The sequence below is a fragment of the Nelumbo nucifera genome, chromosome 4 (assembly GCF_055504915.1).
Source record: "Nelumbo nucifera cultivar China Antique chromosome 4, China Antique-T2T, whole genome shotgun sequence".
Lineage (NCBI taxonomy): Eukaryota > Viridiplantae > Streptophyta > Magnoliopsida > Proteales > Nelumbonaceae > Nelumbo > Nelumbo nucifera.
Genome location: NC_142652.1, coordinates 51,339,523 through 51,363,735, shown reverse-complemented (window position 1 = coordinate 51,363,735; position 24,213 = coordinate 51,339,523). Strand labels below are relative to the sequence as shown.

The 24,213-nt window shown below is 46.5% G+C and overlaps 45 non-coding genes and 6 pseudogenes across 45 annotated transcripts; all 51 read left to right on the top strand.

Annotated features, from left to right (window-relative positions):
• Window positions 1–340: 340 nt before the first annotated feature.
• Window positions 341–459, top strand: LOC148794933 (5S ribosomal RNA). The gene has a single exon (XR_016073435.1). It is a non-coding gene; the product is annotated as a 5S ribosomal RNA (ribosomal RNA).
• A 354-nt stretch (window positions 460–813) lies between these two features.
• Window positions 814–932, top strand: LOC148794932 (5S ribosomal RNA). The gene has a single exon (XR_016074683.1). It is a non-coding gene; the product is annotated as a 5S ribosomal RNA (ribosomal RNA).
• A 355-nt stretch (window positions 933–1,287) lies between these two features.
• Window positions 1,288–1,406, top strand: LOC148794931 (5S ribosomal RNA). Its single transcript, XR_016070286.1, has one exon. It is a non-coding gene; the product is annotated as a 5S ribosomal RNA (ribosomal RNA).
• Window positions 1,407–1,761: 355 nt separating this feature from the next.
• LOC148794930 (5S ribosomal RNA) lies at window positions 1,762–1,880 on the top strand. Its single transcript, XR_016072150.1, has one exon. It is a non-coding gene; the product is annotated as a 5S ribosomal RNA (ribosomal RNA).
• A 353-nt stretch (window positions 1,881–2,233) lies between these two features.
• LOC148794929 (5S ribosomal RNA) lies at window positions 2,234–2,352 on the top strand. The gene has a single exon (XR_016073541.1). It is a non-coding gene; the product is annotated as a 5S ribosomal RNA (ribosomal RNA).
• Window positions 2,353–2,707: 355 nt separating this feature from the next.
• LOC148794928 (5S ribosomal RNA) lies at window positions 2,708–2,826 on the top strand. The gene has a single exon (XR_016069888.1). It is a non-coding gene; the product is annotated as a 5S ribosomal RNA (ribosomal RNA).
• Window positions 2,827–3,181: 355 nt separating this feature from the next.
• LOC148794927 (5S ribosomal RNA) lies at window positions 3,182–3,300 on the top strand. Its single transcript, XR_016071554.1, has one exon. It is a non-coding gene; the product is annotated as a 5S ribosomal RNA (ribosomal RNA).
• Window positions 3,301–3,653: 353 nt separating this feature from the next.
• On the top strand, window positions 3,654–3,772 carry LOC148794926 (5S ribosomal RNA). Its single transcript, XR_016071566.1, has one exon. It is a non-coding gene; the product is annotated as a 5S ribosomal RNA (ribosomal RNA).
• A 355-nt stretch (window positions 3,773–4,127) lies between these two features.
• LOC148794925 (5S ribosomal RNA) lies at window positions 4,128–4,246 on the top strand. Its single transcript, XR_016069887.1, has one exon. It is a non-coding gene; the product is annotated as a 5S ribosomal RNA (ribosomal RNA).
• A 355-nt stretch (window positions 4,247–4,601) lies between these two features.
• Window positions 4,602–4,720, top strand: LOC148794924 (5S ribosomal RNA). The gene has a single exon (XR_016071564.1). It is a non-coding gene; the product is annotated as a 5S ribosomal RNA (ribosomal RNA).
• A 355-nt stretch (window positions 4,721–5,075) lies between these two features.
• Window positions 5,076–5,194, top strand: LOC148794923 (5S ribosomal RNA). Its single transcript, XR_016072149.1, has one exon. It is a non-coding gene; the product is annotated as a 5S ribosomal RNA (ribosomal RNA).
• Window positions 5,195–5,549: 355 nt separating this feature from the next.
• On the top strand, window positions 5,550–5,668 carry LOC148794922 (5S ribosomal RNA). The gene has a single exon (XR_016075614.1). It is a non-coding gene; the product is annotated as a 5S ribosomal RNA (ribosomal RNA).
• A 355-nt stretch (window positions 5,669–6,023) lies between these two features.
• LOC148794921 (5S ribosomal RNA) lies at window positions 6,024–6,147 on the top strand. The gene has a single exon (XR_016070458.1). It is a non-coding gene; the product is annotated as a 5S ribosomal RNA (ribosomal RNA).
• A 355-nt stretch (window positions 6,148–6,502) lies between these two features.
• On the top strand, window positions 6,503–6,621 carry LOC148794920 (5S ribosomal RNA). Its single transcript, XR_016073685.1, has one exon. It is a non-coding gene; the product is annotated as a 5S ribosomal RNA (ribosomal RNA).
• A 355-nt stretch (window positions 6,622–6,976) lies between these two features.
• Window positions 6,977–7,095, top strand: LOC148794919 (5S ribosomal RNA). Its single transcript, XR_016075019.1, has one exon. It is a non-coding gene; the product is annotated as a 5S ribosomal RNA (ribosomal RNA).
• A 355-nt stretch (window positions 7,096–7,450) lies between these two features.
• On the top strand, window positions 7,451–7,569 carry LOC148794918 (5S ribosomal RNA). The gene has a single exon (XR_016071767.1). It is a non-coding gene; the product is annotated as a 5S ribosomal RNA (ribosomal RNA).
• Window positions 7,570–7,922: 353 nt separating this feature from the next.
• On the top strand, window positions 7,923–8,041 carry LOC148794917 (5S ribosomal RNA). Its single transcript, XR_016069192.1, has one exon. It is a non-coding gene; the product is annotated as a 5S ribosomal RNA (ribosomal RNA).
• A 356-nt stretch (window positions 8,042–8,397) lies between these two features.
• LOC148794916 (5S ribosomal RNA) lies at window positions 8,398–8,516 on the top strand. Its single transcript, XR_016075279.1, has one exon. It is a non-coding gene; the product is annotated as a 5S ribosomal RNA (ribosomal RNA).
• A 355-nt stretch (window positions 8,517–8,871) lies between these two features.
• LOC148794915 (5S ribosomal RNA) lies at window positions 8,872–8,990 on the top strand. The gene has a single exon (XR_016075789.1). It is a non-coding gene; the product is annotated as a 5S ribosomal RNA (ribosomal RNA).
• Window positions 8,991–9,345: 355 nt separating this feature from the next.
• Window positions 9,346–9,464, top strand: LOC148794914 (5S ribosomal RNA). Its single transcript, XR_016071543.1, has one exon. It is a non-coding gene; the product is annotated as a 5S ribosomal RNA (ribosomal RNA).
• Window positions 9,465–9,817: 353 nt separating this feature from the next.
• On the top strand, window positions 9,818–9,936 carry LOC148794913 (5S ribosomal RNA; annotated as a pseudogene).
• A 355-nt stretch (window positions 9,937–10,291) lies between these two features.
• LOC148794912 (5S ribosomal RNA) lies at window positions 10,292–10,415 on the top strand (annotated as a pseudogene).
• Window positions 10,416–10,770: 355 nt separating this feature from the next.
• Window positions 10,771–10,889, top strand: LOC148794911 (5S ribosomal RNA). The gene has a single exon (XR_016073683.1). It is a non-coding gene; the product is annotated as a 5S ribosomal RNA (ribosomal RNA).
• A 355-nt stretch (window positions 10,890–11,244) lies between these two features.
• On the top strand, window positions 11,245–11,368 carry LOC148794910 (5S ribosomal RNA). The gene has a single exon (XR_016069141.1). It is a non-coding gene; the product is annotated as a 5S ribosomal RNA (ribosomal RNA).
• A 355-nt stretch (window positions 11,369–11,723) lies between these two features.
• LOC148794909 (5S ribosomal RNA) lies at window positions 11,724–11,842 on the top strand. Its single transcript, XR_016074866.1, has one exon. It is a non-coding gene; the product is annotated as a 5S ribosomal RNA (ribosomal RNA).
• Window positions 11,843–12,197: 355 nt separating this feature from the next.
• On the top strand, window positions 12,198–12,316 carry LOC148794908 (5S ribosomal RNA). Its single transcript, XR_016075312.1, has one exon. It is a non-coding gene; the product is annotated as a 5S ribosomal RNA (ribosomal RNA).
• A 355-nt stretch (window positions 12,317–12,671) lies between these two features.
• LOC148794907 (5S ribosomal RNA) lies at window positions 12,672–12,790 on the top strand. The gene has a single exon (XR_016071532.1). It is a non-coding gene; the product is annotated as a 5S ribosomal RNA (ribosomal RNA).
• A 353-nt stretch (window positions 12,791–13,143) lies between these two features.
• Window positions 13,144–13,262, top strand: LOC148794906 (5S ribosomal RNA). Its single transcript, XR_016069793.1, has one exon. It is a non-coding gene; the product is annotated as a 5S ribosomal RNA (ribosomal RNA).
• Window positions 13,263–13,617: 355 nt separating this feature from the next.
• LOC148794905 (5S ribosomal RNA) lies at window positions 13,618–13,741 on the top strand (annotated as a pseudogene).
• A 355-nt stretch (window positions 13,742–14,096) lies between these two features.
• LOC148794904 (5S ribosomal RNA) lies at window positions 14,097–14,215 on the top strand. The gene has a single exon (XR_016075520.1). It is a non-coding gene; the product is annotated as a 5S ribosomal RNA (ribosomal RNA).
• Window positions 14,216–14,570: 355 nt separating this feature from the next.
• LOC148794903 (5S ribosomal RNA) lies at window positions 14,571–14,689 on the top strand. The gene has a single exon (XR_016075311.1). It is a non-coding gene; the product is annotated as a 5S ribosomal RNA (ribosomal RNA).
• Window positions 14,690–15,044: 355 nt separating this feature from the next.
• On the top strand, window positions 15,045–15,163 carry LOC148794902 (5S ribosomal RNA). Its single transcript, XR_016071521.1, has one exon. It is a non-coding gene; the product is annotated as a 5S ribosomal RNA (ribosomal RNA).
• A 353-nt stretch (window positions 15,164–15,516) lies between these two features.
• Window positions 15,517–15,635, top strand: LOC148794901 (5S ribosomal RNA). Its single transcript, XR_016069791.1, has one exon. It is a non-coding gene; the product is annotated as a 5S ribosomal RNA (ribosomal RNA).
• A 355-nt stretch (window positions 15,636–15,990) lies between these two features.
• Window positions 15,991–16,114, top strand: LOC148794900 (5S ribosomal RNA; annotated as a pseudogene).
• A 355-nt stretch (window positions 16,115–16,469) lies between these two features.
• On the top strand, window positions 16,470–16,588 carry LOC148794899 (5S ribosomal RNA). Its single transcript, XR_016075519.1, has one exon. It is a non-coding gene; the product is annotated as a 5S ribosomal RNA (ribosomal RNA).
• A 355-nt stretch (window positions 16,589–16,943) lies between these two features.
• LOC148794898 (5S ribosomal RNA) lies at window positions 16,944–17,062 on the top strand. Its single transcript, XR_016075310.1, has one exon. It is a non-coding gene; the product is annotated as a 5S ribosomal RNA (ribosomal RNA).
• A 355-nt stretch (window positions 17,063–17,417) lies between these two features.
• Window positions 17,418–17,536, top strand: LOC148794897 (5S ribosomal RNA). The gene has a single exon (XR_016071510.1). It is a non-coding gene; the product is annotated as a 5S ribosomal RNA (ribosomal RNA).
• A 353-nt stretch (window positions 17,537–17,889) lies between these two features.
• Window positions 17,890–18,008, top strand: LOC148794896 (5S ribosomal RNA). The gene has a single exon (XR_016069790.1). It is a non-coding gene; the product is annotated as a 5S ribosomal RNA (ribosomal RNA).
• A 355-nt stretch (window positions 18,009–18,363) lies between these two features.
• On the top strand, window positions 18,364–18,487 carry LOC148794895 (5S ribosomal RNA; annotated as a pseudogene).
• A 355-nt stretch (window positions 18,488–18,842) lies between these two features.
• Window positions 18,843–18,961, top strand: LOC148794894 (5S ribosomal RNA). Its single transcript, XR_016075517.1, has one exon. It is a non-coding gene; the product is annotated as a 5S ribosomal RNA (ribosomal RNA).
• Window positions 18,962–19,316: 355 nt separating this feature from the next.
• Window positions 19,317–19,435, top strand: LOC148794893 (5S ribosomal RNA). The gene has a single exon (XR_016075309.1). It is a non-coding gene; the product is annotated as a 5S ribosomal RNA (ribosomal RNA).
• A 355-nt stretch (window positions 19,436–19,790) lies between these two features.
• LOC148794892 (5S ribosomal RNA) lies at window positions 19,791–19,909 on the top strand. The gene has a single exon (XR_016071700.1). It is a non-coding gene; the product is annotated as a 5S ribosomal RNA (ribosomal RNA).
• Window positions 19,910–20,262: 353 nt separating this feature from the next.
• LOC148794891 (5S ribosomal RNA) lies at window positions 20,263–20,381 on the top strand. Its single transcript, XR_016069789.1, has one exon. It is a non-coding gene; the product is annotated as a 5S ribosomal RNA (ribosomal RNA).
• Window positions 20,382–20,736: 355 nt separating this feature from the next.
• Window positions 20,737–20,860, top strand: LOC148794890 (5S ribosomal RNA; annotated as a pseudogene).
• Window positions 20,861–21,215: 355 nt separating this feature from the next.
• Window positions 21,216–21,334, top strand: LOC148794889 (5S ribosomal RNA). The gene has a single exon (XR_016075516.1). It is a non-coding gene; the product is annotated as a 5S ribosomal RNA (ribosomal RNA).
• A 355-nt stretch (window positions 21,335–21,689) lies between these two features.
• Window positions 21,690–21,808, top strand: LOC148794888 (5S ribosomal RNA). The gene has a single exon (XR_016072709.1). It is a non-coding gene; the product is annotated as a 5S ribosomal RNA (ribosomal RNA).
• A 355-nt stretch (window positions 21,809–22,163) lies between these two features.
• LOC148794887 (5S ribosomal RNA) lies at window positions 22,164–22,282 on the top strand. Its single transcript, XR_016071499.1, has one exon. It is a non-coding gene; the product is annotated as a 5S ribosomal RNA (ribosomal RNA).
• Window positions 22,283–22,635: 353 nt separating this feature from the next.
• On the top strand, window positions 22,636–22,754 carry LOC148794886 (5S ribosomal RNA). Its single transcript, XR_016073383.1, has one exon. It is a non-coding gene; the product is annotated as a 5S ribosomal RNA (ribosomal RNA).
• Window positions 22,755–23,110: 356 nt separating this feature from the next.
• LOC148794885 (5S ribosomal RNA) lies at window positions 23,111–23,229 on the top strand. Its single transcript, XR_016070109.1, has one exon. It is a non-coding gene; the product is annotated as a 5S ribosomal RNA (ribosomal RNA).
• A 355-nt stretch (window positions 23,230–23,584) lies between these two features.
• LOC148794884 (5S ribosomal RNA) lies at window positions 23,585–23,703 on the top strand. The gene has a single exon (XR_016075186.1). It is a non-coding gene; the product is annotated as a 5S ribosomal RNA (ribosomal RNA).
• A 354-nt stretch (window positions 23,704–24,057) lies between these two features.
• On the top strand, window positions 24,058–24,176 carry LOC148794883 (5S ribosomal RNA). Its single transcript, XR_016072972.1, has one exon. It is a non-coding gene; the product is annotated as a 5S ribosomal RNA (ribosomal RNA).
• Window positions 24,177–24,213: the final 37 nt, after the last annotated feature.

Below are 24,213 nucleotides of genomic sequence, written 5' to 3'. Positions count from 1 at the left end.
TTATTTCGATATCGTATTTGCAAATTCCATTTGTCGTTTCGGCGAGACAAACGCAAACAACACGCCGGATACTCGGACCATTTGCGGCACGATTGTCATTACTGAATGGGAACCGTGAAAAAACCGGGCTTTTGGCATTCGTCGTGCATTGTGGGCCCCGCGATAGTATTGCATTTATCCGGGGGTGCGGCAGATCTGAAAAGCAAACACTCTGCTCACGTAAGAGCTTGTGCACGGTTACCAAGGGAGGAAGGCTGCATACACTGTTTATTCAAGTCTAAAACAATTAAGGGAGGGGAGCAAGATAGTGCATAAAGATCTAAGCGAGCATGAATTAAACGGGTGTGGTCATACCAGCACTAATGCATCGGATCCCATCAGAACTCCGAAGTTAAGCGTGCTTGGGCGAGAGTAGTACTAGGATGGGTGACCTCCTGGGAAGTCCTCGTGTTGCACCCCAATTTTATTAATATTTTATTTTGATTTGTGTTTGCAAATTCCATTTGTTGTTTCTGGGAGACAACTGGAAACAATGCGTCGGATACTCGGACCATTTGCGGCACGATCGTCATTACTGAATGGCAACGATGCAAGAACCGGGCTTTCGGCATTCGTCATGCATTGTGGGCCCCGCGATAGTATTGCATCTATCCGGAGGTGCGGCAGATCTGAAAAGCAAACACTCTGCTCACGTAGGAGTTTGCGCACGGTTACCAAGGGAGGAAGGCTGCATACACAGTTTTTTCATGTCTAAAACAATTAATGGAGGGGAGCAAGATAGTGCATACAGATCTAAGCGAGCATGAATTAAACGGGTGCGATCATACCAGCACTAATGCACCGGATCCCATCAGAACTCCGAAGTTAAGTGTGCATGGGCGAGAGTAGTACTAGGATAGGTGACCTCCTGGGAAGTCCTCGTGTTGCACCCCAATTTTATTAATATTTTATTTCGATATCGTATTTGCAAATTCCATTTGTCGTTTCGGCGAGACAAACACAAACAACGTGCCGGATACTCGGACCATTTGCGGCACGATTGTCATTACTGAATGGCAACGAAGCAAGAACCGGGCTTTCGGCATTCGTCGTGCATTGTGGGCCCCGTGATAGTATTGCATCTATCCGGAGGTGCGGCAGATCTGAAAAGCAAACACTCCGCTCACGTAGGAGCTTGTGCACGGTTACCAAGGGAGGAAGGCTGCATACACATTTTTTTCAAATCTAAAACAATTAATGGAAGGGAGCAAGATAGTTCATAAAGATCTAAGCGAGCATGAATTAAACGGGTGCGATCATACCAGCACAAATGCACCGGATCCCATCAGAACTCCGAAGTTAAGTGTGCTTGGGCGAGAGTAGTACTAGGATGGGTGACCTCCAGGGAAGTCCTCGTGTTGCACCCCAATTTTATTAATATTTTATTTCGATATCGTATTTGCAAATTCCATTTGTCGTTTCGGTGAGACAAACGCAAACAACGTGCCGGATACTCGGACCATTTGCGGCACGATTGTCATTACTGAATGGGAACCGTGCAAAAACCGGGCTTTTGGCATTCGTCGTGCATTGTGGGCCCCGCGATAGTATTGCATCTATCCGGGGGTGCGGCAGATCTGAAATGCAAACACTCTGCTCACGTAGGAGCTTGTGCACGGTTACCAAGGGAGGAAGGCTGCATACACAGTTTTTTCAAGTCTAAAACAATTAATGGAGGGGAGCAAGATAGTGCATAAAGATCTAAGCGAGCATGAATTAAACGGGTGCGATCATACCAGCACTAATGCACCGGATCCCATCAGAACTCCGAAGTTAAGCGTGCTTGGGCAAGAGTAGTACTAGGATGGGTGACCTCCTGGGAAGTCCTCGTGTTGCACCCCAATTTTATTAATATTTTATTTTGATTTGTATTTGCAAATTCCATTTGTTGTTTCTGGGAGATACTGGAAACAATGCGTCGGATACACGGACCATTTGCGGCACGATCGTCATTACTGAATGGCCACGATGCAAGAACCGGGCTTTCGGCATTCGTCATGCATTGTGGGCCCCGCGATAGTATTGCATCTATCCGGAGGTGCGGCAGATCTGAAAAGCAAACACTCCGCTCACGTAGGAGCTTGTGCACGGTTACCAAGGGAAGAAGGCTGCATACACATTTTTTTCAAATCTAAAACAATTAATGGAAGGGAGCAAGATAGTTCATAAAGATCTAAGCGAGCATGAATTAAACGGGTGCGATCATACCAGCACTAATGCACCGGATCCCATCAGAACTCCGAAGTTAAGTGTGCATGGGCGAGAGTAGTACTAGGATGGCTGACCTCCTGGGAAGTCCTCGTGTTGCACCCCAATTTTATTAATATTTTATTTCGATATCGTATTTGCAAATTCCATTTGTCGTTTCGGTGAGACAAACACAAACAACGTGCCGGATACTCGGACCATTTGCGGCACGATTGTCATTACTGAATGGCAACGATGCAAGAACCGGGCTTTCGGCATTCGTCGTGCATTGTGGGCCCCGTGATAGTATTGCATCTATCCGGAGGTGCGGCAGATCTGAAAAGCAAACACTCCGCTCACGTAGGAGCTTGTGCACGGTTACCAAGGGAAGAAGGCTGCATACACATTTTTTTCAAATCTAAAACAATTAATGGAAGGGAGCAAGATAGTTCATAAAGATCTAAGCGAGCATGAATTAAACGGGTGCGATCATACCAGCACTAATGCACCGGATCCCATCAGAACTCTGAAGTTAAGTGTGCTTGGGCGAGAGTAGTACTAGGATGGGTGACCTCCGGGGAAGTCCTCATGTTGCACCCCAATTTTATAAATATTTTATTTCGATATCGTATTTGCAAATTCCATTTGTCGTTTCGGTGAGACAAACGCAAACAACGTGCCGGATACTCGGACCATTTGCGGCACGATCGTCATTACTGAATGGGAACCGTGCAAAAACCAGGCTTTTGGCATTCGTCGTGCATTGTGGGCCCCGCGATAGTATTGCATCTATCCGGGGGTGCGGCAGATCTGAAAATCAAACACTCTGCTCACGTAGGAGCTTGTGCACGGTTACCAAGGGAGGAAGGCTGCATAAACAGTTTTTTCAAGTCTAAAACAATTAATGGAGGGGAGCAAGATAGTGCATAAAGATCTAAGCGAGCATGAATTAAACGGGTGCGATCATACCAGCACTAATGCACCGGATCCCATCAGAACTCCGAAGTTAAGCGTGCTTGGGCGAGAGTAGTACTAGGATGGGTGACCTCCTGGGAAGTCCTCGTGTTGCACCCCAATTTTATTAATATTTTATTTTGATTTGTATTTGCAAATTCCATTTGTTGTTTCTGGGAGATACTGGAAACAATGCGTCGGATACACGGACCATTTGCGGCACGATCGTCATTACTGAATGGCCACGATGCAAGAACCGGGCTTTCGGCATTCGTCATGCATTGTGGGCCCCGCGATAGTATTGCATCTATCCGGAGGTGCGGCAGATCTGAAAAGCAAACACTCCGCTCACGTAGGAGCTTGTGCACGGTTACCAAGGGAGGAAGGCTGCATACACAGTTTTTTCAAGTCTAAAACAATTAATGGAGGGGAGCAAGATAGTGCATAAAGATCTAAGCGAGCATGAATTAAACGGGTGCGATCATACCAGCACTAATGCACCGGATCCCATCAGAACTCCGAAGTTAAGTGTGCATGGGCGAGAGTAGTACTAGGATGGGTGACCTCCTGGGAAGTCCTCGTGTTGCACCCCAATTTTATTAATATTTTATTTCGATATCGTATTTGCAAATTCCATTTGTCGTTTCGGTGAGACAAACACAAACAACGTGCCGGATACTCGGACCATTTGCGGCACGATTGTCATTACTGAATGGCAACGATGCAAGAACCGGGCTTTCGGCATTCGTCGTGCATTGTGGGCCCCGTGATAGTATTGCATCTATCCGGAGGTGCGGCAGATCTGAAAAGCAAACACTCCGCTCACGTAGGAGCTTGTGCACGGTTACCAAGGGAAGAAGGCTGCATACACATTTTTTTCAAATCTAAAACAATTAATGGAAGGGAGCAAGATAGTTCATAAAGATCTAAGCGAGCATGAATTAAACGGGTGCGATCATACCAGCACTAATGCACCGGATCCCATCAGAACTCTGAAGTTAAGTGTGCTTGGGCGAGAGTAGTACTAGGATGGGTGACCTCCGGGGAAGTCCTCATGTTGCACCCCAATTTTATTAATATTTTATTTCGATATCGTATTTGCAAATTACATTTGTCGTTTCGGCGAGGCAAACTCAAACAACCCGCCGGATACTCGGACCATTTGCGGCACGATCGTCATTACTGAATGGGAACCGTGTAAAAACCAGGCTTTTGGCATTCGTCGTGCATTGTGGGCCCCGCGATAGTATTGCATCTATCCGGGGGTGCGGCAGATCTGAAAAACAAACACTCTGCTCACGTAGGAGCTTGTGCACGGTTACCAAGGGAGGAAGGCTGCATACACAGTTTTTTCAAGTCTAAAACAATTAGTGGAGGGGAGCAAGATAGTGCATAAAGATCTAAGCGAGCATGAATTAAACGGGTGCGATCATACCAGCACTAATGCACCGGATCCCATCAGAACTCCGAAGTTAAGTGTGCATGGGCGAGAGTAGTACTAGGATGGGTGACCTCCTGGGAAGTCCTCGTGTTGCACCCCAATTTTATTAATATTTTATTTCGATATCGTATTTGCAAATTCCATTTGTCGTTTCGGTGAGACAAACACAAACAACGTGCCGGATACTCGGACCATTTGCGGCACGATCGTCATTACTGAATGGGAACCGTGTAAAAACCGGGCTTTTGGCATTCGTCGTGCATTGTGGGCCCCGCGATAGTATTGCATCTATCCGGGGGTGCGGCAGATCTGAAATGCAAACACTCTGCTCACGTAGGAGCTTGTGCACGGTTACCAAGGGAGGAAGGCTGCATACACAGTTTTTTCAAGTCTAAAACAATTAATGGAGGGGAGCAAGATAGTGCATAAAGATCTAAGCGAGCATGAATTAAACGGGTGCGATCATACCAGCACTAATGCACCGGATCCCATCAGAACTCCGAAGTTAAGCGTGCTTGGGCAAGAGTAGTACTAGGATGGGTGACCTCCTGGGAAGTCCTCGTGTTGCACCCCAATTTTATTAATATTTTATTTCGATATCGTATTTGCAAATTCCATTTGTCGTTTCGGTGAGACAAACACAAACAACGTGCCGGATACTCGGACCATTTGCGGCACGATTGTCATTACTGAATGGCAACGATGCAAGAACCGGGCTTTCGGCATTCGTCGTGCATTGTGGGCCCCGTGATAGTATTGCATCTATCCGGAGGTGCGGCAGATCTGAAAAGCAAACACTCCGCTCACGTAGGAGCTTGTGCACGGTTACCAAGGGAAGAAGGCTGCATACACATTTTTTTCAAATCTAAAACAATTAATGGAAGGGAGCAAGATAGTTCATAAAGATCTAAGCGAGCATGAATTAAACGGGTGCGATCATACCAGCACTAATGCACCGGATCCCATCAGAACTCCGAAGTTAAGTGTGCTTGGGCGAGAGTAGTACTAGGATGGGTGACCTCCGGGGAAGTCCTCATGTTGCACCCCAATTTTATTAATATTTTATTTCGATATCGTATTTGCAAATTCCATTTGTCGTTTCGGTGAGACAAACGCAAACAACGTGCCGGATACTCGGACCATTTGCGGCACGATCGTCATTACTGAATGGGAACCGTGCAAAAAGCAGGCTTTTGGCATTCGTCGTGCATTGTGGGCCCCGCGATAGTATTGCATCTATCCGGGGGTGCGGCAGATCTGAAAAGCAAACACTCTGCTCACGTAGGAGCTTGTGCACGGTTACCAAGGGAGGAAGGCTGCATACACAGTTTTTTCAAGTCTAAAACAATTAATGGAGGGGAGCAAGATAGTGCATAAAGATCTAAGCGAGCATGAATTAAACAGGTGCGATCATACCAGCACTAATGCACCGGATCCCATCGGATCAGAACTCCGAAGTTAAGTGTGCATGGGCGGGAGTAGTACTAGGATGGGTGACCTCCTGGGAAGTCCTCGTGTTGCACCCCAATTTTATTAATATTTTATTTCGATATCGTATTTGCAAATTCCATTTGTCGTTTCGGCGAGACAAACGCAAACAACGCGCCAGATACTCGGACCATTTGCGGCACGATCGTCATTACTGAATGGGAACCGTGCAAAAACCGGGCTTTTGGCATTCGTCGTGCATTGTGGGCCCCGCGATAGTATTGCATCTATCAGGGGGTGCGGCAGATCTGAAAAGCAAACACTCCGCTCACGTAGGAGCTTGTGCACGGTTACCAAGGGAGGAAGGCTGCATACACAGTTTTTTCAAATCTAAAACAATTAATGGAGGGGAGCAAGATAGTGCATAAAGATCTAAGCGAGCATGAATTAAACGGGTGCGATCATACCAGCACAAATGCACCGGATCCCATCAGAACTCCGAAGTTAAGTGTGCTTGGGCGAGAGTAGTACTAGGATGGGTGACCTCCGGGGAAGTCCTCATGTTGCACCCCAATTTTATTAATATTTTATTTCGATATCGTATTTGCAAATTCCATTTGTCGTTTCGGTGAGACAAACGCAAACAACGTGCCGGATACTCGGACCATTTGCGGCACGATTGTCATTACTGAATGGGAACCGTGCAAAAACCGGGCTTTTCGCATTCGTCGTGCATTGTGGGCCCCGCGATAGTATTGCATCTATCAGGGGGTGCGGCAGATCTGAAAAGCAAACACTCCGCTCACGTAGGAGCTTGTGCACGGTTACCAAGGGAGGAAGGCTGCATACACAGTTTTTTCAAATCTAAAACAATTAATGGAGGGGAGCAAGATAGTGCATAAAGATCTAAGCGAGCATGAATTAAATGGTTGCGATCATACCAGCACTAATGCACAGGATCCCATCAGAACTCCGAAGTTAAGCGTGCTTGGGCGAGAGTAGTACTAGGATGGGTGACCTCCTGGGAAGTCCTCGTGTTGCACCCCAATTTTATTAATATTTTATTTCGATATCGTATTTGCAAATTCCATTTGTCGTTTCGGCGAGACAAACGCAAACAACGTGCCGGATACTCAGACCATTTGCGGCACGATTGTCATTACTGAATGGGAACCGTGCAAAAACCGGGCTTTTGGCATTCATCGTGCATTGTGGGCCCCGCGATATTATTGCATCTATCAGGGGGTGCGGCAGATCTGAAAAGCAAACACTCTGCTCACGTAGGAGCTTGTGCACGGTTACCAAGGGAGGAAGGCTGCATACACAGTTTTTTCAAGTCTAAAACAATTAATGGAGGGGAGCAAGATAGTGCATAAAGATCTAACCGAGCATGAATTAAACGGGTGCGATCAAACCAGCACTAATGCACCGGATCCCATCAGAACTCCGAAGTTAAGCGTGCTTGGGCGAGAGTAGTACTAGGATGGGTGACCTCCTGGGAAGTCCTCGTGTTGCACCCCAATTTTATTAATATTTTATTTTGATTTGTATTTGCAAATTCCATTTGTTGTTTCTGGGAGATACTGGAAACAATGCGTCGGATACACGGACCATTTGCGGCACGATCGTCATTACTGAATGGCCACGATGCAAGAACCGGGCTTTCGGCATTCGTCATGCATTGTGGGCCCCGCGATAGTATTGCATCTATCCGGAGGTGCGGCAGATTTGAAAATCAAACACTCCGCTCACATAGGAGCTTGTGCACGGTTACCAAGGGAAGAAGGCTGCATACACATTTTTTTCAAATCTAAAACAATTAATGGAAGGGAGCAAGATAGTTCATAAAGATCTAAGCGAGCATTAATTAAACGGGTGCGATCATACCAGCACTAATGCACCGGATCCCATCAGAACTCCGAAGTTAAGTATGCTTGGGCGAGAGTAGTATTAGGATGGGTGACCTTCTGGGAAGTCCTTGTGTTGCACCCCAATTTTATTAATATTTTATTTCGATATCGTATTTGCAAATTACATTTGTCGTTTCGGCGAGACAAACTCAAACAACGCGCCGGATACTCGGACCATTTGCGGCACGATCGTCATTACTGAATGGGAACCGTGCAAAAACCAGGCTTTTGGCATTCGTCGTGCATTGTGGGCCCCGCGATAGTATTGCATCTATCCGGGGGTGCGGCAGATCTGAAAAGCAAAACACTCTGCTCACGTAGGAGCTTGTGCACGGTTACCAAGGGAGGAAGGCTGCATACACAGTTTTTTCAAGTCTAAAACAATTAATGGAGGGGAGCAAGATAGTGCATAAAGATCTAAGCGAGCATGAATTAAACGGGTGCGATCATACCAGCACTAATGCACCGGATCCCATCAAAACTCCGAAGTTAAGTGTGCATGGGCGAGAGTAGTACTAGGATGGGTGACCTCCTGGGAAGTCCTCGTGTTGCACCCCAATTTTTTTAATATTTTATTTCGATATCGTATTTGCAAATTCCATTTGTCGTTTCGGCGAGACAAACGCAAACAACGCGCCGGATACTCGGACCATTTGCGGCACGATTGTCATTACTGAATGGGAACCGTGAAAAAACCGGGCTTTTGGCATTCGTCGTGCATTGTGGGCCCCGCGATAGTATTGCATCTATCCGGGGGTGCGGCAGATCTGAAAAGCAAACACTCTGCTCACGTAGGAGCTTGTGCACGGTTACCAAGGGAAGAAGGCTGCATACACATTTTTTTCAAATCTAAAACAATTAATGGAAGGGAGCAAGATAGTTCATAAAGATCTAAGCGAGCATGAAATAAACGGGTGCGATCATACCAGCACTAACGCACCGGATCCCATCAGAACTCCGAAGTGAAGTGTGCTTGGGCGAGAGTAGTATTAGGATGGGTGACCTCCTGGGAAATCCTTGTGTTGCACCCGAATTTTATTAATATTTTATTTCGATATCGTATTTGCAAATTCCATTTGTCGTTTCGGCGAGACAAACTCAAACAACGCGCCGGATACTCGGACCATTTGCGGCACGATCGTCATTACTGAATGGGAACCGTGCAAAAACCGGGCTTTTGGCATTCGTCGTGCATTGTGGGCCCCGCGATAGTATTGCATCTATCCGGGGGTGCGGTAGATCTGAAAAGCAAACACTCTGCTCACGTAGGAGCTTGTGCACGGTTACCAAGGGAGGAAGGCTGCATACACAGTTTTTTCAAGTCTAAAACAATTAATGGAGGGGAGCAAGATAGTGCATAAAGTTCTAACCGAGCATGAATTAAACGGGTGCGATCATACCAGCACTAATGCACCGGATCCCATCAGAACTCCGAAGTTAAGCGTGCTTGGGCGAGAGTAGTACTAGGATGGGTGACCTCCTGGGAAGTCCTCGTGTTGCACCCCAATTTTATTAATATTTTATTTTGATTTGTATTTGCAAATTCCATTTGTTGTTTCTGGGAGATACTGGAAACAATGCGTCGGATACTCGGACCATTTGCGGCACGATCGTCATTACTGAATGGCCACGATGCAAGAACCGGGCTTTCGGCATTCGTCATGCATTGTGGGCCCCGCGATAGTATTGCATCTATCCGGAGGTGCGGCAGATCTGAAAAGCAAACACTCCGCTCACGTAGGAGCTTGTGCACGGTTACCAAGCGAAGAAGGCTGCATACACATTTTTTTCAAATCTAAAACAATTAATGGAACGGAGCAAGATAGTTCATAAAGATCTAAGCGAGCAAGAATTAAACGGGTGCGATCATACCAGCACTAATGCATCGGATCCCATCAGAACTCCGAAGTTAAGTGTGCTTTGGCGAGAGTAGTATTAGGATGGGTGACCTCCTGGGAAGTCCTTGTGTTGCACCCCAATTTTATTAATATTTTATTTCGATATCGTATTTGCAAATTACATTTGTCGTTTCGGCGAGACAAACTCAAACAACGCGCCGGATACTCGGACCATTTGTGGCACGATCGTCATTACTGAATGGGAACCGTGCAAAAACCAGGCTTTTGGCATTCGTCGTGCATTGTGGGCCCCGCGATAGTATTGCATTTATCCGGGGGTGCGGCAGATCGGAAAAGCAAACACTCTGCTCACGTAGGAGCTTGTGCACGGTTACCAAGGGAGGAAGGCTGCATACACAGTTTTTTCAAGTCTAAAACAATTAATGGAGGGGAGCAAGATAGTGCATAAAGATCTAAGCGAGCATGAATTAAACGGGTGCGATCATACCAGCACTAATGCACCGGATCCCATCGGATCAGAACTCCGAAGTTAAGTGTGCATGGGCGGGAGTAGTACTAGGATGTGTGACCTCCTGGGAAGTCCTCGTGTTGCACCCCAATTTTATTTATATTTTATTTCGATATCGTATTTGCAAATTCCATTTGTCGTTTCGGCGAGACAAACGCAAACAACGCGCCGGATACTCGGACCATTTGCGGCACGATCGTCATTACTGAATGGGAACCGTGCAAAAACCGGGCTTTTGGCATTCGTCGTGCATTGTGGGCCCCGCGATAGTATTGCATCTATCAGGGGGTGCGGCAGATCTGAAAAGCAAACACTCCGCTCACGTAGGAGCTTGTGCACGGTTACCAAGGGAGGAAGGCTGCATACACAGTTTTTTCAAATCTAAAACAATTAATGGAGGGGAGCAAGATAGTGCATAAAGATCTAAGCGAGCATGAATTAAACGGGTGCGATCATACCAGCACAAATGCACCGGATCCCATCAGAACTCCGAAGTTAAGTGTGCTTGGGCGAGAGTAGTACTAGGATGGGTGACCTCCGGGGAAGTCCTCATGTTGCACCCCAATTTTATTAATATTTTATTTCGATATCGTATTTGCAAATTCCATTTGTCGTTTCGGTGAGACAAACGCAAACAACGTGCCGGATACTCGGACCATTTGCGGCACGATTGTCATTACTGATTGGGAACCGTGCAAAAACCGGGCTTTTGGCATTCGTCGTGCATTGTGGGCCCCGCGATAGTATTGCATCTATCCGGGGGTGCGGTAGATCTGAAAAGCAAACACTCTGCTCACGTAGGAGCTTGTGCACGGTTACCAAGGGAGGAAGGCTGCATACACAGTTTTTTCAAGTCTAAAACAATTAATGGAGGGGGGCAAGATAGTGCATAAAGATCTAAGCGAGCATGAATTAAACGGGTGCGATCATACCAGCACTAATGCACCGGATCCCATCGGATCAGAACTCCGAAGTTAAGTGTGCATGGGCGGGAGTAGTACTAGGATGGGTGACCTCCTGGGAAGTCCTCGTGTTGCACCCCAATTTTATTAATATTTTATTTCGATATCGTATTTGCAAATTCCATTTGTCGTTTCGGCGAGACAAACGCAAACAACGCGTCGGATACTCGGACCATTTGCGGCACGATCGTCATTACTGAATGGGAACCGTGCAAAAACCGGGCTTTTGGCATTCGTCGTGCATTGTGGGCCCCGCGATAGTATTGCATCTATCAGGGGGTGCGGCAGATCTGAAAAGCAAACACTCCGCTCACGTAGGAGCTTGTGCACGGTTACCAAGGGAGGAAGGCTGCAAACACAGTTTTTTCAAATCAAAAACAATTAATGGAGGGGAGCAAGATAGTGCATAAAGATCTAAGCGAGCATGAATTAAACGGGTGCGATCATACCAGCACAAATGCACCGGATCCCATTAGAACTCCGAAGTTAAGTGTGCTTGGGCGAGAGTAGTACTAGGATGGGTGACCTCCGGGGAAGTCCTCATGTTGCACCCCAATTTTATTAATATTTTATTTCGATATCGTATTTGCAAATTCCATTTGTCGTTTCGGTGAGACAAACGCAAACAACGTGCCGGATACTCGGACCATTTGCGGCACGATTGTCATTGCTGAATGTGAACCGTGCAAAAACCGGGCTTTTGGCATTCGTCGTGCATTGTGGGCCCCGCGATAGTATTGCATCTATCAGGGGGTAAGGCAGATCTGAAAAGCAAACACTCCGCTCACGTAGGAGCTTGTGCACGGTTACCAAGGGAGGAAGGCTGCATACACAGTTTTTTCAAATCTAAAACAATTAATGGAGGGGAGCAAGATAGTGCATAAAGATCTAAGCGAGCATGAATTAAACGGGTGCTATCATACCAGCACTAATGCACAGGATCCCATCAGAACTCCGAAGTTAAGCGTGCTTGGGCGAGAGTAGTACTAGGATGGGTGACCTCCTGGGAAGTCCTCGTGTTGCACCCCAATTTTATTAATATTTTATTTCGATATCGTATTTGCAAATTCCATTTGTCGTTTCGGCGAGACAAACGCAAACAACGTGCCGGATACTCAGACCATTTGCGGCACGATTGTCATTACTGAATGGGAACCGTGCAAAAACCGGGCTTTTGGCATTCATCGTGCATTGTGGGCCCCGCGATATTATTGCATCTATCAGGGGGTGCGGCAGATCTGAAAAGCAAACACTCTACTCACGTAGGAGCTTGTGCACGGTTACCAAGGGAGGAAAGCTGCATACACAGTTTTTTCAAGTCTAAAACAATTAATGGAGGGGAGCAAGATAGTGCATAAAGATCTAACCGAGCATGAATTAAACGGGTGCGATCATACCAGCACTAATGCACCGGATCCCATCAGAACTCCGAAGTTAAGCGTGCTTGGGCGAGAGTAGTACTAGGATGGGTGACCTCCTGGGAAGTCCTCGTGTTGCACCCCAATTTTATTAATATTTTATTTTGATTTGTATTTGCAAATTCCATTTGTTGTTTCTGGGAGATACTGGAAACAATGCGTCGGATACTCGGACCATTTGCGGCACGATCGTCATTACTGAATGGCCACGATGCAAGAACCGGGCTTTCGGAATTCGTCATACATTGTGGGCCCCACGATAGTATTGCATCTATCCGGAGTTGCGGCAGATCTGAAAAGCAAACACTCCGCTCACGTAGGAGCTTGTGCACGGTTACCAAGAGAAGAAGGCTGCATACACATTTTTTTCAAATCTAAAACAATTAATGGAAGGGAGCAAGATAGTTCATAAAGATCTAAGCGAGCAAGAATTAAACGGGTGCGATCATACCAGCACTAATGCACCGGATCCCATCAGAACTCCGAAGTTAAGTGTGCTTTGGCGAGAGTAGTATTAGGATGGGTGACCTCCTGGGAAGTCCTTGTGTTGCACCCCAATTTTATTAATATTTTATTTCGATATCGTATTTGCAAATTACATTTGTCGTTTCGGCGAGACAAACTCAAACAACGCGCCGGATACTCGGACCATTTGTGGCACGATCGTCATTACTGAATGGGAACCGTGCAAAAACCAGGCTTTTGGCATTCGTCGTGCATTGTGGGCCCCGCGATAGTATTGCATTTATCCGGGGGTGCGGCAGATCTGAAAAGCAAACACTCTGCTCACGTAGGAGCTTGTGCACGGTTACCAAGGGAGGAAGGCTGCATACACAGTTTTTTCAAGTCTAAAACAATTAATGGAGGGGAGCAAGATAGTGCATAAAGATCTAAGCGAGCATGAATTAAACGGGTGCGATCATACCAGCACTAATGCACCGGATCCCATCGGATCAGAACTCCGAAGTTAAGTGTGCATGGGCGGGAGTAGTACTAGGATGTGTGACCTCCTGGGAAGTCCTCGTGTTGCACCCCAATTTTATTAATATTTTATTTCGATATCGTATTTGCAAATTCCATTTGTCGTTTCGGCGAGACAAACGCAAACAACGCGCCGGATACTCGGACCATTTGCGGCACGATCGTCATTACTGAATGGGAACCGTGCAAAAACCGGGCTTTTGGCATTCGTCGTGCATTGTGGGCCCCGCGATAGTATTGCATCTATCAGGGGGTGCGGCAGATCTGAAAAGCAAACACTCCGCTCACGAAGGAGCTTGTGCACGGTTACCAAGGGAGGAAGGCTGCATACACAGTTTTTTCAAATCTAAAACAATTAATGGAGGGGAGCAAGATAGTGCATAAAGATCTATGCGAGCATGAATTAAACGGGTGCGATCATACCAGCACAAATGCACCGGATCCCATGAGAACTCCGAAGTTAAGTGTGCTTGGGCGAGAGTAGTACTAGGATGGGTGACCTCCGGGGAAGTCCTCATGTTGCACCCCAATTTTATTAATATTTTATTTCGATATCGTATTTGCAAATTCCATTTGTCGTTTCGGTGAGACAAACGCAAACAACGTGCCGGATACTCGGACCATTTGCGGCACGATTGTCATTACTGATTGGGAACCGTGCAAAAACTGGGCTTTTGGCATTCGTCGTGCATTGTGGGCCCTGCGATAGTATTGCATCTATCAGGGGGTGCGGCAGATCTGAAAAGCAAACACTCCGCTCACGTAGGAGCTTGTGCACGGTTACCAAGGGAGGAAGGCTGCATACACAGTTTTTTCAAATCTAAAACAATTAATGGAGGGGAGCAAGATAGTGCATAAAGATCTAAGCGAGCATGAATTAAACGGGTGCTATCATACCAGCACTAATGCACAGGATCCCATCAGAACTCCGAAGTTAAGCGTGCTTGGGCGAGAGTAGTACTAGGATGGGTGACCTCCTGGGAAGTCCTCGTGTTGCACCCCAATTTTATTAATATTTTATTTCGATATCGTATTTGCAAATTCCATTTGTCGTTTCGGCGAGACAAACGCAAACAACGTGCCGGATACTCAGACCATTTGCGGCACGATTGTCATTACTGAATGGGAACCGTGCAAAAACCGGGCTTTTGGCATTCATCGTGCATTGTGGGCCCCGCGATATTATTGCATCTATCAGGGGGTGCGGCAGATCTGAAAAGCAAACACTCTGCTCACGTAGGAGCTTGTGCACGGTTACCAAGGGAGGAAAGCTGCATACACAGTTTTTTCAAGTCTAAAACAATTAATGGAGGGGAGCAAGATAGTGCATAAAGATCTAACCGAGCATGAATTAAACGGGTGCGATCATACCAGCACTAATGCACCGGATCCCATCAGAACTCCGAAGTTAAGCGTGCTTGGGCGAGAGTAGTACTAGGATGGGTGACCTCCTGGGAAGTCCTCGTGTTGCACCCCAATTTTATTAATATTTTATTTTGATTTGTATTTGCAAATTCCATTTGTTGTTTCTGGGAGATACTGGAAACAATGCGTCGGATACTCGGACCATTTGCGGCACGATCGTCATTACTGAATGGCCACGATGCAAGAACCGGGCTTTCGGAATTCGTCATACATTGTGGGCCCCACGATAGTATTGCATCTATCCGGAGTTGCGGCAGATCTGAAAAGCAAACACTCCGCTCACGTAGGAGCTTGTGCACGGTTACCAAGAGAAGAAGGCTGCATACACATTTTTTTCAAATCTAAAACAATTAATGGAAGGGAGCAAGATAGTTCATAAAGATCTAAGCGAGCAAGAATTAAACGGGTGCGATCATACCAGCACTAATGCACCGGATCCCATCAGAACTCCGAAGTTAAGTGTGCTTTGGCGAGAGTAGTATTAGGATGGGTGACCTCCTGGGAAGTCCTTGTGTTGCACCCCAATTTTATTAATATTTTATTTCGATATCGTATTTGCAAATTACATTTGTCGTTTCGGCGAGACAAACTCAAACAACGCGCCGGATACTCGGACCATTTGTGGCACGATCGTCATTACTGAATGGGAACCGTGCAAAAACCAGGCTTTTGGCATTCGTCGTGCATTGTGGGCCCCGCGATAGTATTGCATTTATCCGGGGGTGCGGCAGATCTGAAAAGCAAACACTCTGCTCACGTAGGAGCTTGTGCACGGTTACCAAGGGAGGAAGGCTGCATACACAGTTTTTTCAAGTCTAAAACAATTAATGGAGGGGAGCAAGATAGTGCATAAAGATCTAAGCGAGCATGAATTAAACGGGTGCGATCATACCAGCACTAATGCACCGGATCCCATCGGATCAGAACTCCGAAGTTAAGTGTGCATGGGCGGGAGTAGTACTAGGATGTGTGACCTCCTGGGAAGTCCTCGTGTTGCACCCCAATTTTATTAATATTTTATTTCGATATCGTATTTGCAAATTCCATTTGTCGTTTCGGCGAGACAAACGCAAACAACGCGCCGGATACTCGGACCATTTGCGGCACGATCGTCATTACTGAATGGGAACCGTGCAAAAACCGGGCTTTTGGCATTCGTCGTGCATTGTGGGCCCCGCGATAGTATTGCATCTATCAGGGGGTGCGGCAGATCTGAAAAGCAAACACTCCGCTCACGAAGGAGCTTGTGCACGGTTACCAAGGGAGGAAGGCTGCATACACAGTTTTTTCAAATCTAAAACAATTAATGGAGGGGAGCAAGATAGTGCATAAAGATCTATGCGAGCATGAATTAAACGGGTGCGATCATACCAGCACAAATGCACCGGATCCCATGAGAACTCCGAAGTTAAGTGTGCTTGGGCGAGAGTAGTACTAGGATGGGTGACCTCCGGGGAAGTCCTCATGTTGCACCCCAATTTTATTAATATTTTATTTCGATATCGTATTTGCAAATTCCATTTGTCGTTTCGGTGAGACAAACGCAAACAACGTGCCGGATACTCGGACCATTTGCGGCACGATTGTCATTACTGATTGGGAACCGTGCAAAAACTGGGCTTTTGGCATTCGTCGTGCATTGTGGGCCCTGCGATAGTATTGCATCTATCAGGGGGTGCGGCAGATCTGAAAAGCAAACACTCCGCTCACGTAGGAGCTTGTGCACGGTTACCAAGGGAGGAAGGCTGCATACACAGTTTTTTCAAATCTAAAACAATTAATGGAGGGGAGCAAGATAGTGCATAAAGATCTAAGCGAGCATGAATTAAACGGGTGCTATCATACCAGCACTAATGCACAGGATCCCATCAGAACTCCGAAGTTAAGCGTGCTTGGGCGAGAGTAGTACTAGGATGGGTGACCTCCTGGGAAGTCCTCGTGTTGCACCCCAATTTTATTAATATTTTATTTCGATATCGTATTTGCAAATTCCATTTGTCGTTTCGGCGAGACAAACGCAAACAACGTGCCGGATACTCAGACCATTTGCGGCACGATTGTCATTACTGAATGGGAACCGTGCAAAAACCGGGCTTTTGGCATTCATCGTGCATTGTGGGCCCCGCGATATTATTGCATCTATCAGGGGGTGCGGCAGATCTGAAAAGCAAACACTCTGCTCACGTAGGAGCTTGTGCACGGTTACCAAGGGAGGAAAGCTGCATACACAGTTTTTTCAAGTCTAAAACAATTAATGGAGGGGAGCAAGATAGTGCATAAAGATCTAACCGAGCATGAATTAAACGGGTGCGATCATACCAGCACTAATGCACCGGATCCCATCAGAACTCCGAAGTTAAGCGTGCTTGGGCGAGAGTAGTACTAGGATGGGTGACCTCCTGGGAAGTCCTCGTGTTGCACCCCAATTTTATTAATATTTTATTTTGATTTGTATTTGCAAATTCCATTTGTTGTTTCTGGGAGATACTGGAAACAATGCGTCGGATACTCGGACCATTTGCGGCACGATCGTCATTACTGAATGGCCACGATGCAAGAACCGGGCTTTCGGAATTCGTCATACATTGTGGGCCCCACGATAGTATTGCATCTATCCGGAGTTGCGGCAGATCTGAAAAGCAAACACTCCGCTCACGTAGGAGCTTGTGCACGGTTACCAAGAGAAGAAGGCTGCATACACATTTTTTTCAAATCTAAAACAATTAATGGAAGGGAGCAAGATAGTTCATAAAGATCTAAGCGAGCAAGAATTAAACGGGTGCGATCATACCAGCACTAATGCACCGGATCCCATCAGAACTCCGAAGTTAAGTGTGCTTTGGCGAGAGTAGTATTAGGATGGGTGACCTCCTGGGAAGTCCTTGTGTTGCACCCCAATTTTATTAATATTTTATTTCGATATCGTATTTGCAAATTACATTTGTCGTTTCGGCGAGACAAACTCAAACAACGCGCCGGATACTCGGACCATTTGTGGCACGATCGTCATTACTGAATGGGAACCGTGCAAAAACCAGGCTTTTGGCATTCGTCGTGCATTGTGGGCCCCGCGATAGTATTGCATTTATCCGGGGGTGCGGCAGATCTGAAAAGCAAACACTCTGCTCACGTAGGAGCTTGTGCACGGTTACCAAGGGAGGAAGGCTGCATACACAGTTTTTTCAAGTCTAAAACAATTAATGGAGGGGAGCAAGATAGTGCATAAAGATCTAAGCGAGCATGAATTAAACGGGTGCGATCATACCAGCACTAATGCACCGGATCCCATCGGATCAGAACTCCGAAGTTAAGTGTGCATGGGCGGGAGTAGTACTAGGATGTGTGACCTCCTGGGAAGTCCTCGTGTTGCACCCCAATTTTATTAATATTTTATTTCGATATCGTATTTGCAAATTCCATTTGTCGTTTCGGCGAGACAAACGCAAACAACGCGCCGGATACTCGGACCATTTGCGGCACGATCGTCATTACTGAATGGGAACCGTGCAAAAACCGGGCTTTTGGCATTCGTCGTGCATTGTGGGCCCCGCGATAGTATTGCATCTATCAGGGGGTGCGGCAGATCTGAAAAGCAAACACTCCGCTCACGAAGGAGCTTGTGCACGGTTACCAAGGGAGGAAGGCTGCATACACAGTTTTTTCAAATCTAAAACAATTAATGGAGGGGAGCAAGATAGTGCATAAAGATCTATGCGAGCATGAATTAAACGGGTGCGATCATACCAGCACAAATGCACCGGATCCCATGAGAACTCCGAAGTTAAGTGTGCTTGGGCGAGAGTAGTACTAGGATGGGTGACCTCCGGGGAAGTCCTCATGTTGCACCCCAATTTTATTAATATTTTATTTCGATATCGTATTTGCAAATTCCATTTGTCGTTTCGGTGAGACAAACGCAAACAACGTGCCGGATACTCGGACCATTTGCGGCACGATTGTCATTACTGATTGGGAACCGTGCAAAAACTGGGCTTTTGGCATTCGTCGTGCATTGTGGGCCCCGCGATAGTATTGCATCTATCAGGGGGTGCGGCAGATCTGAAAAGCAAACACTCCGCTCACGTAGGAGCTTGTGCACGGTTACCAAGGGAGGAAGGCTGCATACACAGTTTTTTCAAATCTAAAACAATTAATGGAGGGGAGCAAGATAGTGCATAAAGATCTAAGCGAGCATGAATTAAACGGGTGCTATCATACCAGCACTAATGCACAGGATCCCATCAGAACTCCGAAGTTAAGCGTGCTTGGGCGAGAGTAGTACTAGGATGGGTGACCTCCTGGGAAGTCCTCGTGTTGCACCCCAGTTTTATTAATATTTTATTTCGATATCGTATTTGCAAATTCCATTTGTCGTTTCAGCGAGACAAACGCAAACAACGTGCCGGATACTCAGACCATTTGCGGCACGATTGTCATTACTGAATGGGAACCGTGCAAAAACCGGGCTTTTGGCATTCATCGTGCATTGTGGGCCCCGCGATATTATTGCATCTATCAGGGGGTGCGGCAGATCTGAAAAGCAAACACTCTGCTCACGTAGGAGCTTGTGCACGGTTACCAAGGGAGGAAGGCTGCATACACAGTTTTTTCAAGTCTAAAACAATTAATGGAGGGGAGCAAGATAGTGCATAAAGATCTAACCGAGCATGAATTAAACGGGTGCGATCATACCAGCACTAATGCACCGGATCCCATCAGAACTCCGAAGTTAAGCGTGCTTGGGCGAGAGTAGTACTAGGATGGGTGACCTCCTGGGAAGTCCTCGTCTTGCACCCCAATTTTATTAATATTTTATTTTGATTTGTATTTGCAAATTCCATTTGTTGTTTCTGGGAGATACTGGAAACAATGCGTCGGATACTCGGACCATTTGCGGCACGATCGTCATTACTGAATGGCCACGATGCAAGAACCGGGCTTTCGGAATTCGTCATACATTGTGGGCCCCACGATAGTATTGCATCTATCCGGAGTTGCGGCAGATCTGAAAAGCAAACACTCCGCTCACGTAGGAGCTTGTGCACGGTTACCAAGAGAAGAAGGCTGCATACACATTTTTTTCAAATCTAAAACAATTAATGGAAGGGAGCAAGATAGTTCATAAAGATCTAAGCGAGCAAGAATTAAACGGGTGCGATCATACCAGCACTAATGCACCGGATCCCATCAGAACTCCGAAGTTAAGTGTGCTTTGGCGAGAGTAGTATTAGGATGGGTGACCTCCTGGGAAGTCCTTGTGTTGCACCCCAATTTTATTAATATTTTATTTCGATATCGTATTTGCAAATTACATTTGTCGTTTCGGCGAGACAAACTCAAACAACGCGCCGGATACTCGGACCATTTGTGGCACGATCGTCATTACTGAATGGGAACCGTGCAAAAACCAGGCTTTTGGCATTCGTCGTGCATTGTGGGCCCCGCGATAGTATTGCATTTATCCGGGGGTGCGGCAGATCTGAAAAGCAAACACTCTGCTCACGTAGGAGCTTGTGCACGGTTACCAAGGGAGGAAGGCTGCATACACAGTTTTTTCAAGTCTAAAACAATTAATGGAGGGGAGCAAGATAGTGCATAAAGATCTAAGCGAGCATGAATTAAACGGGTGCGATCATACCAGCACTAATGCACCGGATCCCATCGGATCAGAACTCCGAAGTTAAGTGTGCATGGGCGGGAGTAGTACTAGGATGTGTGACCTCCTGGGAAGTCCTCGTGTTGCACCCCAATTTTATTAATATTTTATTTCGATATCGTATTTGCAAATTCCATTTGTCGTTTCGGCGAGACAAACGCAAACAACGCGCCGGATACTCGGACCATTTGCGGCACGATCGTCATTACTGAATGGGAACCGTGCAAAAACCGGGCTTTTGGCATTCGTCGTGCATTGTGGGCCCCGCGATAGTATTGCATCTATCAGGGGGTGCGGCAGATCTGAAAAGCAAACACTCCGCTCACGAAGGAGCTTGTGCACGGTTACCAAGGGAGGAAGGCTGCATACACAGTTTTTTCAAATCTAAAACAATTAATGGAGGGGAGCAAGATAGTGCATAAAGATCTAAGCGAGCATGAATTAAACGGGTGCGATCATACCAGCACAAATGCACCGGATCCCATGAGAACTCCGAAGTTAAGTGTGCTTGGGCGAGAGTAGTACTAGGATGGGTGACCTCCGGGGAAGTCCTCATGTTGCACCCCAATTTTATTAATATTTTATTTCGATATCGTATTTGCAAATTCCATTTGTCGTTTCGGTGAGACAAACGCAAACAACGTGCCGGATACTCGGACCATTTGCGGCACGATTGTCATTACTGATTGGGAACCGTGCAAAAACTGGGCTTTTGGCATTCGTCGTGCATTGTGGGCCCCGCGATAGTATTGCATCTATCAGGGGGTGCGGCAGATCTGAAAAGCAAACACTCCGCTCACGTAGGAGCTTGTGCACGGTTACCAAGGGAGGAAGGCTGCATACACAGTTTTTTCAAATCTAAAACAATTAATGGAGGGGAGCAAGATAGTGCATAAAGATCCAAGCGAGCATGAATTAAACGGGTGCGATCATACCAGCACTAATGCACAGGATCCCATCAGAACTCCGAAGTTAAGCGTGCTTGGGCGAGAGTAGTACTAGGATGGGTGACCTCCTGGGAAGTCCTCGTGTTGCACCCCAGTTTTATTAATATTTTATTTCGATATCGTATTTGCAAATTCCATTTGTCGTTTCAGCGAGACAAACGCAAACAACGTGCCGGATACTCAGACCATTTGCGGCACGATTGTCATTACTGAATGGGAACCGTGCAAAAACCGGGCTTTTGGCATTCATCGTGCATTGTGGGCCCCGCGATATTATTGCATCTATCAGGGGGTGCGGCAGATCTGAAAAGCAAACACTCTGCTCACGTAGGAGCTTGTGCACGGTTACCAAGGGAGGAAGGCTGCATACACAGTTTTTTCAAGTCTAAAACAATTAATGGAGGGGAGCAAGATAGTGCATAAAGATCTAACCGAGCATGAAATAAATGGGTGCGATCATACCAGCACTAATGCACCGGATCCCATCAGAACTCCGAAGTTAAGCGTGCTTGGGCGAGAGTAGTACTAGGATGGGTGACCTCCTGGGAAGTCCTCGTGTTGCACCCCAATTTTATTAATATTTTATTTTGATTTGTATTTGCAAATTCCATTTGTTGTTTCTGGGAGATACTGGAAACAATGCGTCGGATACTCGGACCATTTGCGGCACGATCGTCATTACTGAATGGCCACGATGCAAGAACCGGGCTTTCGGCATTCGTCATGCATTGTGGGCCCCACGATAGTATTGCATCTATCCGGAGGTGCGGCAGATCTGAAAAGCAAACACTCCGCTCACATAGGAGCTTGTGCACGGTTACCAAGGGAAGAAGGCTGCATACACATTTTTTGCAAATCTAAAACAATTAATGGAAGGGAGCAAGATAGTTCATAAAGATCTAAGCGAGCATGAATTAAACGGGTGCGATCATACCAGCACTAATGCACCGGATCCCATCAGAACTCCGAAGTTAAGTGTGCTTGGGCGAGAGTAGTATTAGGATGGGTGACCTCCTGGGAAGTCCTTGTGTTGCACCCCAATTTTATTAATATTTTATTTCGATATCGTATTTGCAAATTACATTTGTCGTTTCGGCGAGACAAACTCAAACAACGCGCCGGATACTCGGACCATTTGCGGCACGATCGTCATTACTGAATGGGAACCGTGCAAAAACCAGGCTTTTGGCATTCGTCGTGCATTGTGGGCCCCGCGATAGTATTGCATCTATCCGGGGGTGCGGCAGATCTGAAAAGCAAAACACTCTGCTCACGTAGGAGCTTGTGCACGGTTACCAAGGGAGGAAGGCTGCATACACAGTTATTTCAAGTCTAAAACAATTAATGGAGGGGAGCAAGATAGTGCATAAAGATCTAAGCGAGCATGAATTAAACGGCTGCGATCATACCAGCACTAATGCACCGGATCCCATCAAAACTCCGAAGTTAAGTGTGCATGGGCGAGAGTAGTACTAGGATGGGTGACCTCCTGGGAAGTCCTCGTGTTGCACCCCAATTTTATTAATATTTTATTTCGATATCGTATTTGCAAATTCCATTTGTCGTTTCGGCGAGACAAACGCAAACAACGCGCCGGATACTCGGACCATTTGCGGCACGATTGTCATTACTGAATGGGAACCGTGAAAAAACCGGGCTTTTGGCATTCGTCGTGCATTGTGGGCCCCGCGATAGTATTGCATCTATCCGGGGGTGCGGCAGATCTGAAAAGCAAACACTCTGCTCACGTAGGAGCTTGTGCACGGTTACCAAGGGAGGAAGGCTGCATACACAGTTTATTCAAGTGTAAAACAATTAATGGAGGGGAGCAAGATAGTGCATAAAGATCTAAGCGAGCATGAATTAAACGGGTGCGATCATACCAGCACTAATGCACCGGATCCCATCAGAACTCAAAAGTTAAGCGTGCTTGGGCGAGAGTAGTACTAGGATGGGTGACCTCCTGGGAAGTCCTCGTGTTGCACCCCAATTTTATTAATATTTTATTTTGATTTGTTTTTGCAAATTCCATTTGTTGTTTCTGGGAGACAACTGGAAACAATGCGTCGGATACTCGGACCATTTGCGGCACGATCGTCATTACTGAATGGCAACGATGCAAGAACCGGGCTTTCGGCATTCGTCATGCATTGTGGGCCCCGTGATAGTATTGCATCTATCCAGAGGTGCGGCAGATCTGAAAAGCAAACACTCTGCTCACGTAGGAGCTTGTGCACGGTTACCAAGGGAGGATGGCTGCATACACATTTTTTTCAAATCTAAAACAATTAATGGAAGGGAGCAAGATAGTTCATATAGATCTAAGCGAGCATGAATTAAACGGGTGCGATCATACCAGCAGAAATGCACCGGATCCCATCAGAACTCCGAAGTTAAGTGTGCTTGGGCGAGAGTAGTACTAGGATGGGTGACCTCCGGGGAAGTCCTCGTGTTGCACCCCAATTTTATTAATATTTTATTTTGATATCGTATTTGCA